Here is a 20,482-nt window from a genome sequence, read left to right as displayed (position 1 = left end):
AACCTTGCCTCTGAGCCATTGTGGGTTTTTTAATGAGATCAGTTTGCCACCTGCATCTCACTGGGTTGTGACTTAATTTTAGAGATACTGTAAATGTATAAACAACCTTCTGACCTTCCTCACTTCCATCTTTTGCTTTATTCTCCATTTCCTTCTCTTCCTCTTCATCCTCTCTCACAGCCCTGTGTCCTGGCAGGCGTTCCTTATTGCTGGCTTGAGACACGTTGCCAATTGACCATTGTTTCACAGCTACTTCAAACAAGAGGAGGAAGGAGCTTGTGCCGTGAAACAGATTGCCTTCAGCATTTAATGAGCACCCCCTGAATAGCACAATCAGCTAAGCTCTGGTGTTTTTGTTTTTTTCGAAGGCATCACAGTACCCTGGTCCTCGCCCTCTGACTCCTGACCATTTGCAGTGGCTTGGCAGAGCTCAGTGGTGGAACCTCTGCGTGTATACATCGAATTAGCTTCTTCATTTCTGGATAGAACGGACTTTAAAAAAAGTTGTGAACAGTGTGACCAGAATTCCCCAGTGGCACTGTGATCCAGGAACTCAATTACCCTGTGAGAGGTAGGTTTATTATTATTTTTAATGGAAGTTTTTCAGATATAAGGAATTTATGTGCAAGGCCTAAATATTTGGGATTATATTTTTTTATTAATTGTCATCAGTCAAAACAACATTGGCACTGAAGCTTCTGTGGGAAGGTTGTTTGTGAACTATTAATTCTTTTCAGTCTACCTGGCGTAATGTGAAGGGTTATTAACATAACCAGTCTTGCAGGTGATGAGAAATTCAACAAGCATTACTTCTACTTTTTAAAGAGCTTGGGTTTCATTATTATGAATCTTTCACATAGATGCCCTCTTCCAGCTGACACAAAATCCTTTCAGAGCTGACCTAAACCTTGTAATTTGTCAGGAATCTGAGATAACTTTTTATTTAAAATACAATTTCCTCTCTTAACGTAGTGACCAAACCCAGGGCTTTCATTTCATCTTGTTGAAAGCGAAACACCATGACATTATCTCAACATTGCGAAGTTACCTTACATTCAACTCTGTGTCTTACCAATTAATCTTAAAAGGAATAAATGTCTGTTAAATCACAGGGTAATTTTTGTCATCTTTGTCAATTAAATACCTTCCCTCACCAATATGGTCAGGAGGAAAGTTGTTTTCAGTTGTTCCTGTATATTTACTTTCAATACTGAGTGTAGCAGCCTGAATGGCAGAGGTCAGGCTGAGAATGGCCGTGATGCTGGTGAGGAGGATCTGTGCATCTTGGACCAGCTTGTACTTCGGATCTACCTACAGCCTCCTTCGTGGGGTTACTCACAGCTCTGCCTGCCATAGTACTGTCAGCACATGCGTAAGCATTAAATTGCTTTTGTGGCTTTGATGGACATTTGTTTGGGTGAATATATATTAGTTTCTTGCTGCAACTAGTATCCAGGTTGAAATGAAAGACCAGTGATGTAATCTTACTCCTTTTACTGCATGTGTTCAGGTCATTTCTAAGCGTGCGTTTGCTGTGCGGTACCATAGTATATTGAACCCATGGGACACCTTAGTAGTCAACGACTTTTGAAAATGCAGCAATAAAACATAAATTCATAAGAAAGTAACAGATAGGCATTCACATTATATATTGACTGAAATGTATGTGTGAGAAAAGTTAGCCTTCTGATAGCCTAAATACAGAGCTACTCGTGTGCATCTGTAGGAAAGAAAAAAAGTTGTTTCCCCCCGCAGTCTTATTTTTATTAATAGTAAATACTTTCACCTTTTCCCTTATTGAGCAGGTGTAGTAATGCTATATCTGTAGTTAAAGGAAATTAATCTGTTCTTGGTTTAGTCGCTTGCTTGTTTTGGTGCATCAGATGAGTGAAGGTCACTTCCCATGGTTAGAAGTACTCTGGTTCTGATGTGACGACAGCATGACTCTTCTGATGAAAACATACCTTTTGGTATCCCACCCTTACAGCTCTTTTATCAGTGACTTACTGAACTGTCCCTAGCCTAAAAAAAGCTTTGGTGCTGCTGTTTGTGTTAGTCATTTCATTGTAGACACAAGTACTTTTTTTTTTTTTTTTTTTCAGTTCCACTGAAATCTGCCCTGCGTTGTTCTTTTGATACAGATGGCTTTGTGGAACTTGAATTAAGCTGTCATGAGAAATATTGGTTATTCTAAGCTGAACTTAAACAGAGCCTTAGTGCTTAGAGCGGAGAGTGCAGGCATACCCTACAAGCAGTGATGACATGTGTCATCTCCATATGTCCTTAAGTCTTTTTGCTTCCAGTTAGAGACAGAAATGTGTAGCAATGTACATAATTGCTTATATCCCTCTTTTCTATGTGCCTCCACAATTAAAATGCTGTAGACAAGTAAATATTAAAAAAGAATGTCTATTTCTTGTCTTACTTTTAACTCAAGTAACATTTCAATGGCAAATTTCTATCCTTTCTATCTGCCGTTCTCCTTTTGTGACATGGTCCACCAAGTAAGTGTAAACTGTATTTAAAAATACCAATTCTAAAGAACAAAGAGATGGCTGGGAGAAGCTGGTATTGCCAGTACACATTTCAGGGCTCCTTCAGGAGTACAGGTGACACCAGAAGTCAGCAAGTGTCCTCTCAACTTTGTTTCCTCAAATACAGATTCAGCTGAATTTCCTTTGCCCGATAACTGAGCTCTCAAGGCGATGGCTGCTTCCTCAGAAGGGCTCCAACCTGAGTTAATACTGTGGGGAACTTTCTTATGAATGACCTAAGTGAATTTTATAGTCCTCCTTTCAATTTTTTTACTTGCTTTTCCCAGCTTTTTCAGCTGCGTGTTTTACACTATTTGCACTCTGGTTTTGGTGAGCAAGGTGGGAACACGGAAACCCCATTTTTCATGTTCCCCAGCTGCACAGCCGGTGTATTACAGTTCCACCTGTGTTGGCAGGAATTTCCTGTTTTAGAAGCTTAATTAGAGTTGAGTAACTCTGAGTTCCTCTGAAAGAAATGGTTTTCCTTTCCTATATGGCAAGGGAGATCACAATCTTCTGAGGCTGTAAACTTGTTCATACCTATCAATGACGCAGCTGTACTGTTTGGAGATGCCTGCCTGCCTGGTTTCAGTTCTGTTCTGGTACATGGATGTAAATCTGAGTAGCTGCTGGGGCTTCTTTTACCTCTTTTAGAGGTTGTTGTCCTCATAGCCAGATTTTTTTCATCCAGCTAGAAGTTTTCCTCTCACTCTCTCTTTTTTCCGAGGCAAAGGCTGCTCTATCTGTATTTTACTACATCTTAGAAAACGACTGTCCTGGTTGGCTTCATAACTTTAATTCAGCAAGTGGCACAAAAATGGTTTCTAACATAGCTTCCCAGTTTGGATGTCCCGCCGGAGGTATTCATGGGAAACAGTTTCACTTGTGTTTTGGGTTGGGTTTTTTTTGTTTGATTTGTTTTGTTTCTGTTTTTTTCCTTTTCCACTCTCCGCCCCCACTGGTTTAATGGCTAGTGCTTCTGCCTCACCCAGCAGCTTGTCCTGGTCTAGTTCCAAAAGTCAGAGGGTGAGGAAATGGCCTTTTTCCTGGTGAATTTGGCCTGTGACAATTTTTCTCATTCATGTCTACCGCATTAAATTGGCATATTTCTTACCTTGTTATGAAATATATTTGAACATAGCTTGCTTAAGAGAGCTAGATTCTGGCTTTGTACCAATTTTGTTGGGCTGTCGTTGGGTGTGTGGTACCATTTGGTTTGAATATCGACATTTGGGTGCACATCCTCATCCCCTAGAGATGCGCTGCCAGAACCACAGTACAATTAGCCTTGATGTACCGATGTCTGAGGAAGCTGAAGGAGCCGGTAGTGGCTGTGTTCCTGCAAGACTGCCTGCCTTTCACAGTGGGGTGAGGGCAGAATGTATAAAGAAGGCAGCGCCGAAGCCTTCTGATCCAAACCTGGACCCAGCAGACAGATGAGACGCATGCAAAGTGAAGCAGCAGGGATGTACGCTGGGCTTGTTTTCTGAAACATGTTGTGGTGATAAGTGAACCAGAAAGAAGGCTCTTTCCACATGGTTCTCCCCAAAGCCCAGCTGTCTACCTTTGCTAGCCTGAGCTGCAACAGAGGTGCTCGGCTTCTCGGGCAGCGGCCAGTGGCAGAGGTGCTGCAGGCAGCCGGCGCTTGGGCTGCCGACCAAAAGTTCCTTCTCTGATGCTCTGCAGATCTGTGAAACCACACTGCAGCAACAGAAGCACATGGCACGCATGGCGTGGTCTTATTTTCTTCACCTCTATAATACAAGCAAGTAGGAGTCCTATTGTTGAATATTCCATTACTACAGTTACTATAAGGCTGTTACGGGGAAACATAGGCGGCTTGGTTAAGGTAAAATAACTGTGCCAGAACCTGCAGCCAGGCTGCTGAGTTCAGATGTGCCCTGAGAAGGCAGCCCTGCCCCTCAGGATTTCTGGCATAGTTGTGTAATTATGGTTTCTGCATACTTCCTGGAAGGAAAATATTAAAAATAATCTTAGACAGTTTAAGCTGCATCTGCTGCTGGCTTCTGCCAGTGTAACTTCATCATTTTGCTTGAAACTGGGAACACTCGGGAAAGATAACACCATAATTTTAAGGAGTTTTAGATTTTACTGTTTGTTTTTGGCTGTTTTTTTTTCCTTCTGTGCTTTTTATTAATGGTTTATTTGGGGGAGGCAAGATGGGAAGGTCTCTTCATAGCTGGAAATTGCCAGATTTCCAAAATGCCAGAACTTGGTGCATCACATCTCTGAATCCAGTATGTGGTTACAAGTGAACATGAAGTCAAGATGCAGTAGGATGGGAAGTGTGGAGAGACAAGGGACAAGAAAGGATGAGAGGAAGAAAAAAAATAATAAAGGGCACAGTGTGTCATCCAAAATGAATAGGAGAATGTGGAGAGAAGGGAAGGAGTTCATGAGGGATGTTGAGATTTTAAATCTTGTTTCTAATTTAGGCACTAGATATAAAAATATATGTATTCATATCTCTCTCATGTGACTTGCTTTGAAGGCTAGTAACATTTTCCATGAATAAAACTCTTTGTTCCTCTCTCTGACCTGCCATGCTTAATCTGTTAAAATAGTTGGGATTTAAAGAAGATATTTGAACTAGTCTCCTGATTCCACCCGAGCATCCAGAACCAACACACCAACCAGTGACTTAGCTGTAAGAAACAAGCAACTTGGTCTGCATGTGCTGTGGGCACACAACTTACTGGAGATGGCAGGGCAGCAGGATGGGATGTTGTCCTGTACTATTTTCAACAGATCTCATCGAGCCCAGATCTAGCACTGTTGATTTGAGACTACTGTTGATGTGAGATTAAGAAAGAAAATGATTCTTAACAAACACTTGGGAAATACTGTTCAAGAGATGTAGTTTTTCTCCCACTCCTGCTCTGTGTCTAGGTGGAATTTTGGCCACAAACCAGGCTTTTGTGTGTTTTTTTCCACCATGCACTTCATTTGTCTCATGCAGTTTGAAGGAGTTAGATTAAAAGATGTTAGCTCGGCTAGAGAGCATTTTTTTGATCTGATGTAACAAAAATAATTTGATACTGATTTTAAAACTCACACTGACAAAAACTGGAAAAATAACTTGACAAATGACAGGCCTGTGCCAAATGCTTTTGAAAAGGTCACAGTCAGCCAGCCGGTTTGGAGAAACACTATGGAAAGAAATTGAGTCAAGCTAGTTCTTGAATAAATTTCCCCTTAATATCATTACAATGTACATCAGATAGGAAAAACTGAAAGGAAAAAGGTGAATCTGAAACCTTGGAAAATCATAGTCAAGTGGATGGAAAGGCTATAAACAGATGGGATGAACTGGAAAAGGGCAAAATGTACAGAACCAGACATGCACTGAGCGCAGGCTGGTTTGGAAAGGTGGTTGAACTCGGCAGGATTGCTCGTGTGTGTAAGGTTACGTGTGCGGGTATGTGGAATCGATCACTACAGACCCAGAGTGCAAAACAAATTATGATTTTCTGTCCATTAAGAAGGCAGATTGCTAATTAAGATACTCAGTATCTGTCAAGGAACTCAAATGAAGCAACCGCAGTAATGCAGATCTGGCAATAAACTTGCTATACAGAAGTTCGTTGGTCATCTTCTGGCTTTAGTAACCTTAAATCTAATCCTAATGCGTTTGTGTGCTATCAATTGCAAAGTACTCGGCTAATCTGCAGGTTAGTTACTTGCTACTGAGTAAATTGGTCATGTGTATCAGCTGCAAGTGCGTATTCCCATCAGTGTGAGCCGCAGGTGGGAGCGAGAGCTGATTTTTAGCGTAAGGACTGGGAGGAGCTGCTGTCAGGATCGCTGAGGTTGGTGACAGCCTGCAGGCAACGCCACGGGTGCCCCCACTGCGCCGTACACCTTGCACGTGCTCTCTGCGCCGGCGTGCTTGAACGTGGTGTTCAGGGCTACCTTACTGGGCAGGTGATTTATTCAGACTTTGTCCAGCAGGATTTATTTCAAAATTCTTAGTTTCAGGCAAGATGTGTAGCACGGGACACCGGCTTGTCCTTTTCAAATACACTACAAAAGCGCCTTTCAGGTATATCTTAGCAGGGCGTGGAAAAAATCAGATGATGGCATTCAGCCTGCTTGCAGTGCTGGAAGGGGCAGGCGTGCGGAGGAGCCCGTACCAGCTCCGGTGGGAAACACAAAGCATCTTTTGTTGAGTCTCCCTATATTATTAGTCTAATTCAGGGTTTACACAGTGCAACAGCCCCACTTCTTTATCAGATACTAATTAAGATCTGTTCATATTTTTTTATCTTTTGAAGGAGGTTATCACCTGATCTTTTAACAACTTGAAATAATCAGTTTTTTAATAGAGTTCAGGTGGCCAAGCCACTGTAGAACTGCATGTCTGTTCCCTCAGCTGTTGTCATGCGGAAGGAGAGAAAACAACAAAAGAAAATCATGCTGTTTTTCAAGGTATGTTTATGGTAAACGACAGTTTAGCTGAGCATCATTAACTCCTAAGTTTGCATAAAATGATTAAGCCACAAAGTGTAACAGCATGTTCTTTGATAGGAAACTTGATATCCTGTTTTTCCATATCTATGTGTATTTCCATACCTATTTTCCATATCTATGTGTATGTCTCTTTAACATATATCTGTGAAAAATGGTAATTTGAGATGTGACTAAGATTAGAAGAGGTGAGGTACATTATTCTCTCTAGTTCTTTACTCAAGACAAGACTTTTTCTCAGAAGACTGTTCAGCATTGGAGTCAAGATTTGAAGGTTGACTATAAATTTTTAAGTTAAATTTTTAAAGGAGAGCACTGATGTTAAATTGTAGTGTTTTAAGAGGTTATTTTGGATATGTTATATGAAGAAAATGGCATAGGATGGGTTTTAAGTTTACAGGCCATATTTCACAAATAGAGACTTTTTTTGCTGCAGTGTGGAGATTTTTTTCTGTGTTGTGGCTGTTCTAGGTATTGGATGCATTTGTTGTTAGTGGTGCTTGAGAGCAAAGATGGCATTTTTGAGGCGCGTGAGATCTGATACTTGATACCTTTGCTGTTGTGAAACACCTCTCGAGTCCACACTATAATTGATTGCCCCTAACTTGAGTTGTGCTTGTGAGAAGAAATTTTAAAAATGGTTTAATGACAAGGTAAGGATATGTTTAGAATTTCAGTTTAGACGATTCTGTGTTTGTACCAGTTGTATGGTGACGTTAGAAATGCTGTTGGATTTGCGTGGGATAATTGAAGGCAGTGTGCTCTCATTTAACGTCATGGCATCACTGCTCTGCTCTAGCAGCTCGCTGCAGTGTCAGGTATGGATCACTGCAGCTGCAACAGGCTTGCCAAAGTCCTCGGCTCGAGGCTCTGTGACTCCGCGTACAGCAGTAAGGATACAGATCTATGGGTAGACAGGGTAAACATCTCAACAGGCCAAATGTGTATGGACTCTCGTTACCGTCCAGTCTTGGCCTTCCGTAGTCATCGTTATCTCCCTGGCGGGCTGCGGTTACGGGACTCATGCGGAGAGGGCACGGAGGCTGCGCAGGGGCTCTGCAGTCTTGCCAGGCACTGCTTTAGAACAAGAAAATGATGGTGGACGTCAGGCTGAGGTCTGTCATTTCTTGCATGTACTGAAAGACAGAAGGCCAAGTTGCGGTGAAGTCGCGGGGAGGTGTGTGTTATCGGGTGGGTGATGTACATCTATGCGTGTGTGCAATGTGCACACCAATAATACCCCTCAGGAAAGCCCCTCTCCCCTGTCGGCAGTGCTGCTCCTGCTTTATCCCAGATGCTGCTGGTGCGGAGGCTCCGGCAGAACCTGCCTCTCCCCCGGATCCCTGCAGAGGCATCTTGGGGCACGAGCCATGGAGACGCTTCTTGGCTGCAGGTGGTGGTGGGTGATGGGGGAAAAAGGAGAGTGCAAATGCATTTCTTTACCTGTCATCACATTCCTCCTGTATAGGGAGTTTATACCTGAGCTCTGGGGCCCTGGCTGAAAAATCAACAGCTTTTCAGTTAAACAGAATTTCTTGAAAAATCTAGAAGCCACTGGTCTTTCTGAGAGTCCACTTAGCTCTGGCAGTAATGTTCTTAGAAGCCTAGAAAGCTGACATTTTATTAGTCTTTCACCAAAAAAGCTTATTTCATGGTACAAAGAAGGATGAAGAATGCCGTGAGTTACTCTTTCTTAGGAAAGCAGCAGTGGCTAGCCAGCAAAGGTGTTTGTGGGTGGGTTGGTCTTTCCAGTAGTTCCTCTTCTGTGAGGGAACTAAAAGCAGCAGGGAAGTAGCATTCAAAAACCTTTCTTTAAAAAAACACTCCTTACTGAGCACTGGCATTCCTGCAATAGCTGTAATGCAATCATTAACTCATTGCTGTGTTGCTGGAAACAATTTTCTGAGCAAGACAGGCTCATTCTAGCGTGGTTTTTGCTTTGTGCCTGTCCTGATCAGCCCAGACACAGAAATAAGCCCACATCAGGTACTGAGGTGTGCACAACCGTGTTCCTGTTATTGTGATCTGATTTTGCCATGGTGGCCATGCTTTGTTTCCCTGTGCTTTGCTGTCTTTGAACAGCCTGTGATGCCTATGCTGCAGGTACCGTACAGAGGTGGACATCTACTGAGAGCTGGTGGCCTTGGGGTTGGGAGCTGTGACATTCAGCACCATTAACCCATGACTTCTCATCCTGGTGTGACAGATCAGGCAAAAAAAGGCTGCTGCTGTAAGCAGGGGGAAAGAAAGAGCGTGGTAAAGGTTGTCCTCTGGTATTTCTGCTTTCCATATATTGCCCAAACAGAAGCACATTTCTTACTCGGTGCAGTTGGTCTCTGGGAGCAGTCTTGTTGCAACTCCATAATGAAGCCCAAGGAAACTCAACTCACTTTAAGACAGTCTTCCAAAAAGTTGTATTGGAGCTAAATGATTAGTGAACATCAAAACAGGTTATTAATCTTCTGTTCTTTGGGTATTTTTATGTCTTGTTGTGCCAGAAGACTCCACGTGTGTCATTGCTTACAAGCTCCTATAAAAATCACATTGAAACCCAGTGTTAGTTCCAGCTTGGAAGATCAACTGAGCTTTTTCCTTTTCGAGCATCTTTGAGTACTGAGCAAGATTTTATTTTATTTTTTGGGATCAGTGAGACCCTTGGTTCTAAGCAATATTTAGCACTGCTGGTGTCATGCCCTCCGCTGGGCTGCAAACTGGATTGCCAGGAAAACGATTCCCTTAGGCAAAGGAGAGCAGTCCAGCTTGCCCCACAGCTCTCAGCCCTGTGCAGCTAGCAGGCATTAAAAGACATTTATACTTGGAGAAAGTTGTAGCAAATGCATTATTTTACCTTCCTACTTAACAGCTCTGTTCAAACTTTTCACCCAAACACTTTCCAGAGTGGAATTCGGTGTGTTTCCTAGGAGTTCCTCAGATACATGACCCTAGGTCAGTTTCTCCTACAGAAACCCCTTTGGGAAAGTACAAATTCCAGAGGAAAATCCCAGAAATTTCCTTTGGCAGTTCTCCTTTGGGATTAATGGTTCTCAGTCTCATGAAGGTGATTTGAGAGCCTGTTTTCACCCCAGTGATGCTTTAGCTGTTCAGCATGTCCCGGTGGGGGTAGCTGGCTCTGAGCCACGTTTGCCCCTGTTGCGGAGTGTCACAGACAGCAAAGGCAAATGAATTACTGGCATATGCTGTACAAACCGTATGTGCCTGGAGCGGGACTAAATTCCAAGGGGATTTCCTCTACCAGATTGAAAAGGGCTGTGGCTTCCCAACACTGTGCTCTCACACCCTTGGGGAAAAATATGTAAAAATACATAATCTCGAAATTGATTGGCCTGGGGAGGGGCACGGAATATCGTTGGACAGTTCATGTTGGGGAGCCAGGGGTTGATAGAAAACATCCTTGGTGGCATGAGAAGAAGCCAACTCGCTTCCAATTGGAATTTGTCATTTGTCCTGGAGTGTATTACCAGAACTGTAATACTTTTGGGACGTCAAATTACCCCATTGCATAGGCTGTAGGGTCAATTAGGGGCTTTCAGAGAAGGACATCTCTGAGTAAGGCATCATTAGATAAGTTTTCGAGGGTTTAAAAGTTTTATTGAGAGATAGGGGAGGAGGAAGATTCCCGTCAGTGACTGGTAGGAAATGCCTCATTAATATTAAGCTTTAGGTGCAGAAGAGCTAAGGAAGTTGTTTTTCCATTATCACAGAGGGAAGCAATACCAGTTAAGCCAAGGTCTGCAGTGGGAACATTTACTGGAAATGTTTACATGTTACTTAATACCTTGACATGCATTATTCAACTTGTGTAATGTCAGCTGGGGTGGAGCAGGGGCGAATGGCTTTGCAGAAGAATTCATTTGCTCCCCATGGAATATTTTCCTGAGCATAGCTACCTTCTTTGGCAATGAGGTACATTCCAGGAATAAAAAAAGAAAAATGCTCTTCAGCCACGTTTTTATGAACTGCTGGAATGTGTTCTCTTGTAAAGGTGACCTAACTGTGTCCAGCTGGCTAGCCCTTCTCTGGGCAGCGATATCCTGTCAGTCTGTCTTCATAGGGCAGAACAGTAACGAAAACCCCCTCTGAGCCCCTTCTAAGCAGGAGGGCTAAGCACTAAATGGTGGAGCTGTTTAAATGGATGCACTTCTTGTGTTGGAAATGAACCCCCCCCCCCCATTCCCTCTTAGAGGCATACGCAGCAAGCATGCACTCCTGAGCAAACCCCTTAAGCAAGTGCTTCAGTTTTCCTGATGTGTCTAAAGGACTTTCTGAACTGCAGCCAAATGGGCTGCGTGTGCAGGGAAATCAGGCAAGAAGAGTTCGGTGCTATTAGCAGTGCCACAGTGATACGGCGGGGGAGATGGGAAGGAGGAATAGACTGGGAAGTGTGAACTTCAGCTGGCATCTCCCGGCTTCCCTCTCTTGTTTACTTGGCATCCATAGAGACAGGAATTTCATGATTCACCTGCTGAATGATTTGTTTCGCTGACAAAGCTGTGATAAATAGAGACTTGGCATCATTTGCATAGTTGTTTAATCTAAAGGCGTATGAGTCATATAAATGAAGCTTTCAGACTTGTTGTGATAGATCGCCAGACAGAGTGGGTGAAGCGCACACATATTTTGATTGGGTTTATCAATACCTGGAAACACTGTTGTAAACAAAAAGTGATTTAGCACAAAGCCTGGAGTTTCCAAAATAGTAAGGCAAGCTTAATTTGTTAGTTTTGAAAGTAATAATAATACACTTTTCCTCTTATGCCACAAGAATCTTTTTTTTTTTTTTTTTTATGGCATCTAGCCAGGTTTAGTAATGTTAACTATTAAGGACTAAAAAAAGATGATGATGCATATGTAGCTTGAAGAAATTGTCTAAAATGTAATTCTTAGAAATAACACGAGTCTTTCTGATTCAGGATGACTGGATTGTCTTGCAACAAAAGGTTGTCCGGAGTATTGCTCCCAGAGATGTACTGGCATTTTTGGAGTATTCCCAGGATCTCTCCTGCGTTGGTGGTGCGGTGCCCGTTAATAGCACTTTGTGGGCACTGTTCTGGAACGTGTCAGAGTGCTGGATTTTCTGAGGGTGGGACTCATGGCTCCTGATCATGGGAATTTAAATTAATAGAATTGTGAGATGAAAGTGATTTTGTTTGTTCCAGCACAGCACTGAATGTTCTTGGTTCTCACTGTGTCTTTAGTGACTGTTTGCACTGATCCTAGTGTAGAAGAACAGTTTTATAGCAAAAGAAACATTGATATGATTAGGTGCTTGTAAATTAATATTGGAGAGGTTTCTAGACACTTGAAACATCCTTAATAAGAAATCTTTAAATGCCTCTCAGCTAGGTAGCTGTATTTTTGATAGTTCTTTTAAAAATAGAAAGTCATAAGTAATATTAAAATGGTAACTCATTCACCAGAGGGAAGAAGTTCAAATCTGAGATTTTAAATAGGGATTCAGAATAATTATCCATTTCTAGCTAAGAATTGATATTTTTAGAGGAATGATGTTGCATATAGTATTTGTTATTTTTCTTCTGCTTATTGTTTTTTAAAATATCACATGAACTTTTTCAGTTTGTCTTGATACATAGGTATAGATAGATACAGATGTACTAGCTTTCCAGTAGTGTGTCATAAGCAATGATATTAAAGCAATCATGTTTTCCCGTGGGCTAGTGAAATGTTAATGTGTACCTGTGTTCTATGGTAGCAGCAATATATTGCATTTGCTTTTCTCTCTTTATTTGATTTGCACGTGACTTATAACTTGCGTGAGATAAAGATTTATTTTTGAGCAAGTCTTTCATGGTTCGCAAATGGTACGTGACCAAAATCAGAGGTGATGTTCACTGTGTACTGCAGGTCAGTAAATGTATTTGACTCAAAGGATAACTACATCGGTGTGATTTGGGGCTAAAGACTCGTGTTGTTTTCTCTCTTTACGGCAGTTCTATGCAAAATGAAGTCTTGCTAACCCTGACTCACACTGTTGTGACTGGCCAATGAGCTTCTCTAAGCAAACTTGACAAACCATGAGTTGAAAGTCTTCTGCAAGGCCAAATCCAGAAACAATATAGTGTATTTCATATCCATGGTCATTAAAAAGTGCGGTAGGCTCAATAGTATTCATGATCGTGATTCGTTTTCACAGTTGTTACATCTATTCTGTTATCAGAATAGCCTTAGGAAAAGGCCAGCTATAAAATAAATATGTAAAGAAGGTGGGAGAGATATGGCTTGCTTTAAACCATTTGTGTTCCAGTTCCCATAATGAATCTCTTTCTAGTCTTCGCCTCTGGCTGAGAATAGTAATATACCATTAACCCAAGAGATGTAAAACATGCTGTGCTGTGCTTCGAAGGGTGTCAGAAACTCTTCCTGTAAGGATGAGAAGGTATTTTACTGCCTTTTCAATTGTTGGACAGTCTAATCCTAGTAAGCATTTTAGCAAAATGGAACTACTAAAGTAATTGTGAAGCCTGATGTTTGATCTTCATCATCAGCATCTTGCAAAGACCAACTGGTAATAAAGCTGTATCGAGCCAGGTACGGCAGCTATTACACTTGAAGTGCTTTCTAACACATTACAACCTGCTGGACATTGAAGCCTATTTTTAGTAAAAGAATAAATAAGCCAGCTGTGCCCTACTTTTTGTCAAAATGTGTCATGGGATCTTTATATTTGATTAGAAAAGTCAGCAGAAATAACACAAGGGAACTCAGTGCCTCATCTAAAAACTGGCAGTTCTAACAACGCAGTGCTGCTCTTTATTACAGAAATATGTTAGTATTGGGTGTGAGGTCAGACCCATAAAGTGGGCAGAGGAGAGAATAGCTGGTGGGGTACTTGCCTGTGTGGTGAGTGACGTTACATGTGGACAGAAGTCCTGGTTCTATCAGGCACCAGCTATTCACGATGCTTTTGATGAAACAAGTTGTTTTGTATTGATGAATGGAACTATTTTTGCAAAATCTGTATTAGGAAACTGGAAAAATGAAAAACTGTGTGAAGTTATTTATATAAAAAGAAAGAACATTGCAGCAAAGTCAGATGGACTCTTCAGGACACTCCTGATCTTTGTAAAGACCTAACTCTTCCTAATTCTGGGCAATGTTTTTGATCTTCATTGGCTGATACAAGGTGGGTGTCCACATACCTCAGGAACAAGCTGTCAAGTGTGGCCGTATGCAGAAACCTCTGTTTGTCATGAGCAGATGCAGAAAATAAGCAACTACATATACAATTGCTGTAGTATAGAATTAGTGACAGCAAAGTGCTTTGAACCAGTTTCTCTACAGATACGTGATATAAAAAATCGGCTGCTTTATTACAATAGATTTGGCATAAAGTGATCAAGAATGTCGCCATGCCTAAGAGCTCCTGATGGTGGAAGCAATATGATGATGTGTCTTCCAGGTGTGGATTTACAGGGTAGGGTAGGCAGGTTCAGCTCCCAGCTCTTACTGGCATGCTTGCAGCCTCTATACAGAGGGACTCTCCAGTTCCCCCAGCCCACAGCCCAGATTTAGGGAGCCTGAGAGAAGCAGCCATGCTTGGTGGGATCACAAGCAAAGCTGGTGCTCCAGAAGGAGAGCTTTGGTCAGTGAAGGCCTCTCTTCAGCATGGACCTGCTGCTGCATGCCAGCTCACACAGCTTGCCTGAGCAGGCAAAAGGGGAAGGAGCTCAGCCCACTCATGCGCAGCGGGGCTCTCTCTGCCCTGACGGGTGAATCAGCTGACGTGCTGGTACTGCTGGTGTGTGCAACGGGCAGCGGAGGTCAGGGAGGTTGAGGAAGAGGCCCTCTATTTCAAGTGGCGTTACGTCATTTACGTTAGGCTTAAAATTTTAAAATGAGAGGCCTCAGACACCAAATTCAGTAGGGGGAACGGAACAGTGAAGTGGCAGGGTGCTGAATATTTGGGTATCAGTGCTGCTGGCTGTTTGAGCTGCTGCTGTAGATAACAGGTTTGCCTCTCTGGCTCCTGTACGTATGCTGTAAGTTCTCAGAGAAGTTTTCCACTGAATTTTACGCATACCAAATCACTCGGTTTAGCAAAGCACTGTTAAAAGCTGCTTGTTCTTGCTGCAGGCTGTAGCTTCATTAGCCAAATTCAGCATCCGTTTTGTCTGACATCTGCATTTGCAGTCTGGTACTGAATGTCACTCAGTCCATTATTTGCTGCTGCCTCCCCCTTCACCGGAGTCAGTGTGGAAAACAAAGAGAAGCTTATTATAGACACACATGCTGGTGCAAGCGCAGGAAGAGAGACCAACGCACTGTACAGGACACGTTTAAGGGAACGTTATGTTTACAAAATTGAGCCAGAGTGACACACCGCTTTTTTCACCATGCCATTAGCACTTTATCAGTGCACCTTGAGAGGCCCTAATGGCAGTGGCCAGCTTTGCTTTCACAGCTTGGTCTAACATCTGCAGAGATGGGGAAGGTCCAGTCCAGCAGGCCAGCTTCTATTTATCAGCTGAGACTGTTGTAGTGTCATGCTGTCTGCATACCATATCTTCTCTGTCATATCATTCATGTATGTTGTAGTATTTTAACCTAATGCCTGAAATCATGTATAGACTTAGTAAATGTATTTTTAACAAACAAAATTCCTTGGGAATCTCTTAGTGATTCCTTTTTAGGAGATGAAATACAACTTTGAGGTATAACCTGATTCTTGTGGTTTATTTTTTCTAAACATGTTGGCTTGAAATAGTCACGTCAAAATTATTTGCTTGCTTATTAACACCTCTTAAATTTCAGTGACTAACCAGCGATTCTGTCCCCCAAATGGTAACAACTGACACCTTAGGCAATGGGACATTTTTTTTTCTTCTAGTACAGATAAAGGAGGGACTTCTTCATCTATGTCAAGATGAAAGTTTTGTTAATTCTAGATAAGCTATTTTTTGAAAGTTATAATCCAAACTGGCTTTCCTTTAGTGACTGCTTAGGAGGCTGTCATGTTATTTTTCATACACAAGATGTTCTAAAGCCTTTTATTCGATGACAGTAGGCAGCGTGCTGACAAAGGAATGACTGCATGGTGTAAAGTGGCCATTCTTCTTTCTACCATTGCTCACACAGTTTTCATGTATTTTTTTTTTTTTTAAGAAAGAAAAGAAAGACTCATGAGAGATTCTCATCTTATTTTGTATTCACCACAAAACATTCCTGTGCATTAACTACTCCAAGCTGATTTGGTTTGTAGATGTTGCCATTGTATCACTGTATCAGACACTAGCAAGTTGCTACGAACATTTACATTTTGTAATAAATGATTTCTAAGTATCTCCTGCCCAGTATTCAGCTGTGCTCTGGACCACTGTGTTTTAGATTTACTAACTTTAATTTTTCTCAGACCAGCTTTTTCTATTTTAGGCCAAACATCCTTCATGTGGCATTTCACTTGAATTTTCTTTCTCCCTCTGTCCGGGTCTGCTGCCACAGTTCTGTTATGTCTGCAGATACGCAGACAACTTGAGCGTTAGTTCCTTTCTTCTGATCACTGCAGTGACACAGGGCTGAAATAATGTAAACCCAGAATGCTGAAAATGACACATTTTCAAGTGACCAAGAATATGCCCTAGGTGTACAGCTGTTTCACATGCAAAGACATGACTCAGATACAGCCTTACAGCCTTTTTAGACAAAACCCTTTTGTTACACTGAGAACACATGTAACAATAGCCGGGGGAGGAGGGGAGAGAGAGAATAATAGAACATTGGTTGTTTTGTGAAGGGAGGTAGGAAGAGAATCTAAAGATAAGGAAATTGAAAATTAAAATTTTATTTAAAGTCTGTTGGGTTTTTTTCATTGCCACGTAGGTATCAAAACATTTAAGATGTTTCAAGACAAGTTCCTTATCCCTATTGCACACACTGTCCATAGTAACTCCATGTGTGACAAGAACATGAATATATCATGCAAGTGGGTCAACTATAATATGAAGTATCTTGATAACTACTGATTGAGATCTCTTTACTTCCACTGCTAAATACTGATACTGTTTTTGCAGGCATTAAGACACAAAATGGAAAGGAAGTTTGAAGCCAGGGATTACAACCCTACAGAAAAACTCTGTGTGGGCAGATTTTGTTGAAGTGCATTCATAGATATAGCAGAAGTTGTTTATACAAGACAATTTTTAAGTGCTTGGGGCTTTATGCATGACAGACACTTCAAAGTATCATTATTAAATTGAAAAGATGGCAGCACAGACAGATTTTCAAGTTTCTGGATTGTAGCCCTTTGCTCTGTCTAGTAAATCACTCACATCATAGTTAACTTACACTTCACAAAGACTGCACTGGATCTAGTAGAAGAGCAACATAATGTTGCAAGATCCAGAGTCAGTACCTCTTTTTCTAAAAACAAACCCATTATCTAGCCTTTCCAGGCACAAACACATTTGTCATCAGTGAGGCCACCTAGCAAGCCAAGGCTTGAATGTCTAGGCCCAGACTATCTGGAATATTTAATGTCAAACCCACAAGTATTAGGATGGTTTGAAAAGTTACATATCTGGGTCTTTTTGCACTACAGGATTTCATTAATACCTTCTTTTTTCATATATATATTTCAGTACCAATAAACTCTAAACAAAAAGAGACAAGTAGTTCAATGTGTTGAACTGAACTTCATTATATAGGACGTGATCCACAGAGATGATACTGTCTTTGTATGATCCGTACGCTTGCCTGAGAAACTGGTTACTTTCATTTGAAATCGATTGGCTTTATTTTAATTTTTTTTCCAGGAATAAGGGAAATCAAGTGAAGTTACCACACTCCTGCGGTATGAAGCAGCAGCATAACGTTCAGCAACAATGCCTGTAGTACTGAGTGGCCTTAAAAGAACTGGCTAAAAGCAGGAAGGGGAGCTGTTAATTGAAACAGGCAACAGGCGGGCTGTGGAGGCAACTGGCGGTAGGCAAGGTTTCTCATTAACTTCTGCCCTTCCACTGAGATTTGCCTAGATGCTCTATCCCGTGCTCACCGTTCCTGAAAAAATCCCATTTGCTGAAGTAAGTGGGGAGATAGCTGTCCTTCCCACGGATCCAGTCAGTCCACGTTGTAGTTGTTTGGAACAAACAGCTAAATATTCGCTAGATGTTGTCTAATTCAAATTTAATGAATTTTTAGCGCCTTGAGGATCGGCAGGCAGATGAAGTTGATGAGGAAGTAGATCCATCCATCTTTCTATTGTCAGAACTGGAATAACTGGGAAAAGGAACAGAGTACACTAGACAAGAGTTAATAACACAGCAGGATTATTAGCAGAGGGATGTTAAAATAGGCATAACGTGATCACAGTCCCCCGGAGCGCGGGCAGGGATGGGGCGCTGGGCCCCGTTCCCTCACGGGCGGTGGGGACGCTGCTGGTTTCGGGGGGGGGGGGGCGGGGCCAGCTGCCCCCCAAAGTCAGTGGCTTCATTAACGGTTACATTCCGCCTTCCTTTTCCTTGATTGCTACTTTTAACCCTTGGAAACCCGCCTGTTTTTCACGCGTGCTGGTTTCGCGGCAGTCACTCCCGACAGCTCAGCGCCGAGGCCTCCCGCGAGGGCGCAGCACAGAGGCCGCGGGCCGGGCAGCGGGCGCCTGGGGCGCGGGCCACGCTGCTGCCTTCCCACCGCCGCTCCTGTGCGCACAGGCAGCTCGTCAACCGGCGGGGCTGGGCGGCAGCCGGCCGGGCCCCGCTGGCGGCGCTCCGCGGCACGGCCCCTAGGGCGCACGGCGGGACGGGCCACCGGCCAGAGGCGCAGCGGGTGCCCGGGGCAGGGCCCCTCGCGGGCCAGGGGGCGGGGCCGCGCGGCGCGATTGGCCGCCGCCCGCGATTTGATACCGAAAGCCGCACTCGGGTTGGCGGCCCGCGGCAAGGGGGCGGGGCGAGACCCGGGGGTGGGGGGCGAAGCTATTGCCTAGGTAACGCGCGGCACCCCCCCGCGGAGAGCCGGCGGAGGAGGTGGCAGCGCGCGGCGCGGCGCGGCCGTGGCCGGTGGCGGCGTGAGGGAGCGGGTCCCCGCTGGCGCCGGCGCCGCCGCGCTGGCTGGGGGCGGCGCAGGGGACGGCGGCGACCGCTGCCCGGGCAGGTGGGTGTGCGCGGGCGCGTTGGGCGGCCCGAGCTGGTGGTGCCGCGGCGTGCGCGCCGCGCTCTGAGGGGGACGCGACGGGGCGGGCGGGTCTGCGTGGCGATGGGGGGTGCGGCGGGGCTTCCCCTCGGCCAGCGGCGGCGGCCCGGTTTGGTCCCTCCCCGCCCCGCGCGCCGAGCCCCGCAGGAAGAGGGCACTTCTCGGCTGCAGCCCGTTGCGACACGGGCAGTTGCTCAACGGGGCAGGAGGCTCTGCCCGCTCCCCGGCGCGGGGGAAGGGCCCGGCAGGGGCGGCCGTTCTGTCAGCGGAGAGGGGCCGGGGGCGGCGGGGGCCGCGCTCCGGTCACCGGCCGCCTCGGCGGAGCGGGCGGGAGCCTTTGTGCCGCCCTGCCGCCCGCCGGCGCTGCGCAGAGTGCGCGGCGGGAACGGCCACCGCAACAAGTGGCCGGCGCGACCCCGCGGCTCGGCAGGCGGTCGGCCGGGGCTGGCCTGGCGGGCGGCTCGCAGGGCGGCCCCTGGGCCCCGCGGGTCGGGTGCGGGCTGTGTCCCCTTGTCAGAGCCCCGCGGGGCCCCCTGCGCGGCCCGGCCCGGCGGCACCTGGCAGGGCTCGGCGGGCCCGCCGTGCCCCTCCGGGGGGCTTCCCCGGGCAGGCTGGGTCCCTGCGCTGTGCCTGCCGATCTTTACGTTTCTTTTTCCGAGCGATAGCTTTGTGATCTTTGTGACGTTTGCATTTACTTCTGGCTGCTTTCAGCCAAGTTTCGAGCCCTGTTTTCCTCCCGAACCGCAGGAATGTCCGCGGCGAGGCAGCGCGCCCGAGAGCGGAGGCTCCAGCCCGCTGCGCCGTCCCTGCAGCCCAGGGGCAGCGCGGAGCCGCCTTGGCAGGCTGCTGTCATCGTGTGCTTTCCAAAGGGACAGCTAAACCCTTCCCCAGATGAGGGACCTGTGTCTGTGTTAGGGGGGAATCAATCTTCATTAGTCTCAAAGAGTTCCTGAAAGAGAATCGGAAACTTTTTGTGCCAGAATCGCTGGTTTGTCTAGCTCCAACGCATGTGTGCTTGCAGACTGGTGTTGGATACCTTCCAAAATCAAGAAAGCTTTCAGTTTGGGTTTTTTTTTTCTTTTTTTTTTTTTCCTCCCAGAGCTTTCTGCGTTTACAGACTTTTCTTGTCACCAGATAGGTTGATGAGTTTTGTTCATTTGGAACTGACGGCTGTAGCCAAAGCAAATGTTGTGCACTCTCTTAAGTCAACACTGCTGTTATGCTGTTGATACTGAACTTTATTCAGGCTTAAGGAAGTTTTTGAAGCTGGGCATTACTAGAGACCCCAGTAACACACCATT

The 20,482-nt window shown here is 44.6% G+C and overlaps 1 protein-coding gene across 12 annotated transcripts in view; it reads left to right on the top strand.

Moving 5' to 3' along the window:
• Nucleotides 1-20,482, top strand: part of PIK3CB (phosphatidylinositol-4,5-bisphosphate 3-kinase catalytic subunit beta) — a 101,051-nt gene that overhangs the window by 2,965 nt on the left and 77,604 nt on the right. For 5 of the 12 annotated variants that reach the window (XM_040612536.1, XM_040612543.1, XM_040612540.1 and 2 more), the window contains exons 2-3: nucleotides 369-571; nucleotides 17,810-17,978. The gene's annotated coding sequence lies outside the window, so the exon portion shown is untranslated. Of the gene's footprint in view, nucleotides 1-368; nucleotides 572-17,809; nucleotides 17,979-19,019; nucleotides 19,143-20,482 lie in introns of those variants that run through there. The other 7 variants (XM_040612546.1, XM_040612544.1, XM_040612541.1 and 4 more) reach the window with 3 other exon arrangements.

The sequence above is a fragment of the Falco naumanni genome, chromosome 13, assembly GCF_017639655.2.
Source record: "Falco naumanni isolate bFalNau1 chromosome 13, bFalNau1.pat, whole genome shotgun sequence".
Lineage (NCBI taxonomy): Eukaryota > Metazoa > Chordata > Aves > Falconiformes > Falconidae > Falco > Falco naumanni.
The sequence above is the reverse complement of the archived record's forward strand: the minus strand, read 5'-3'. Positions and strand labels throughout refer to the sequence as shown.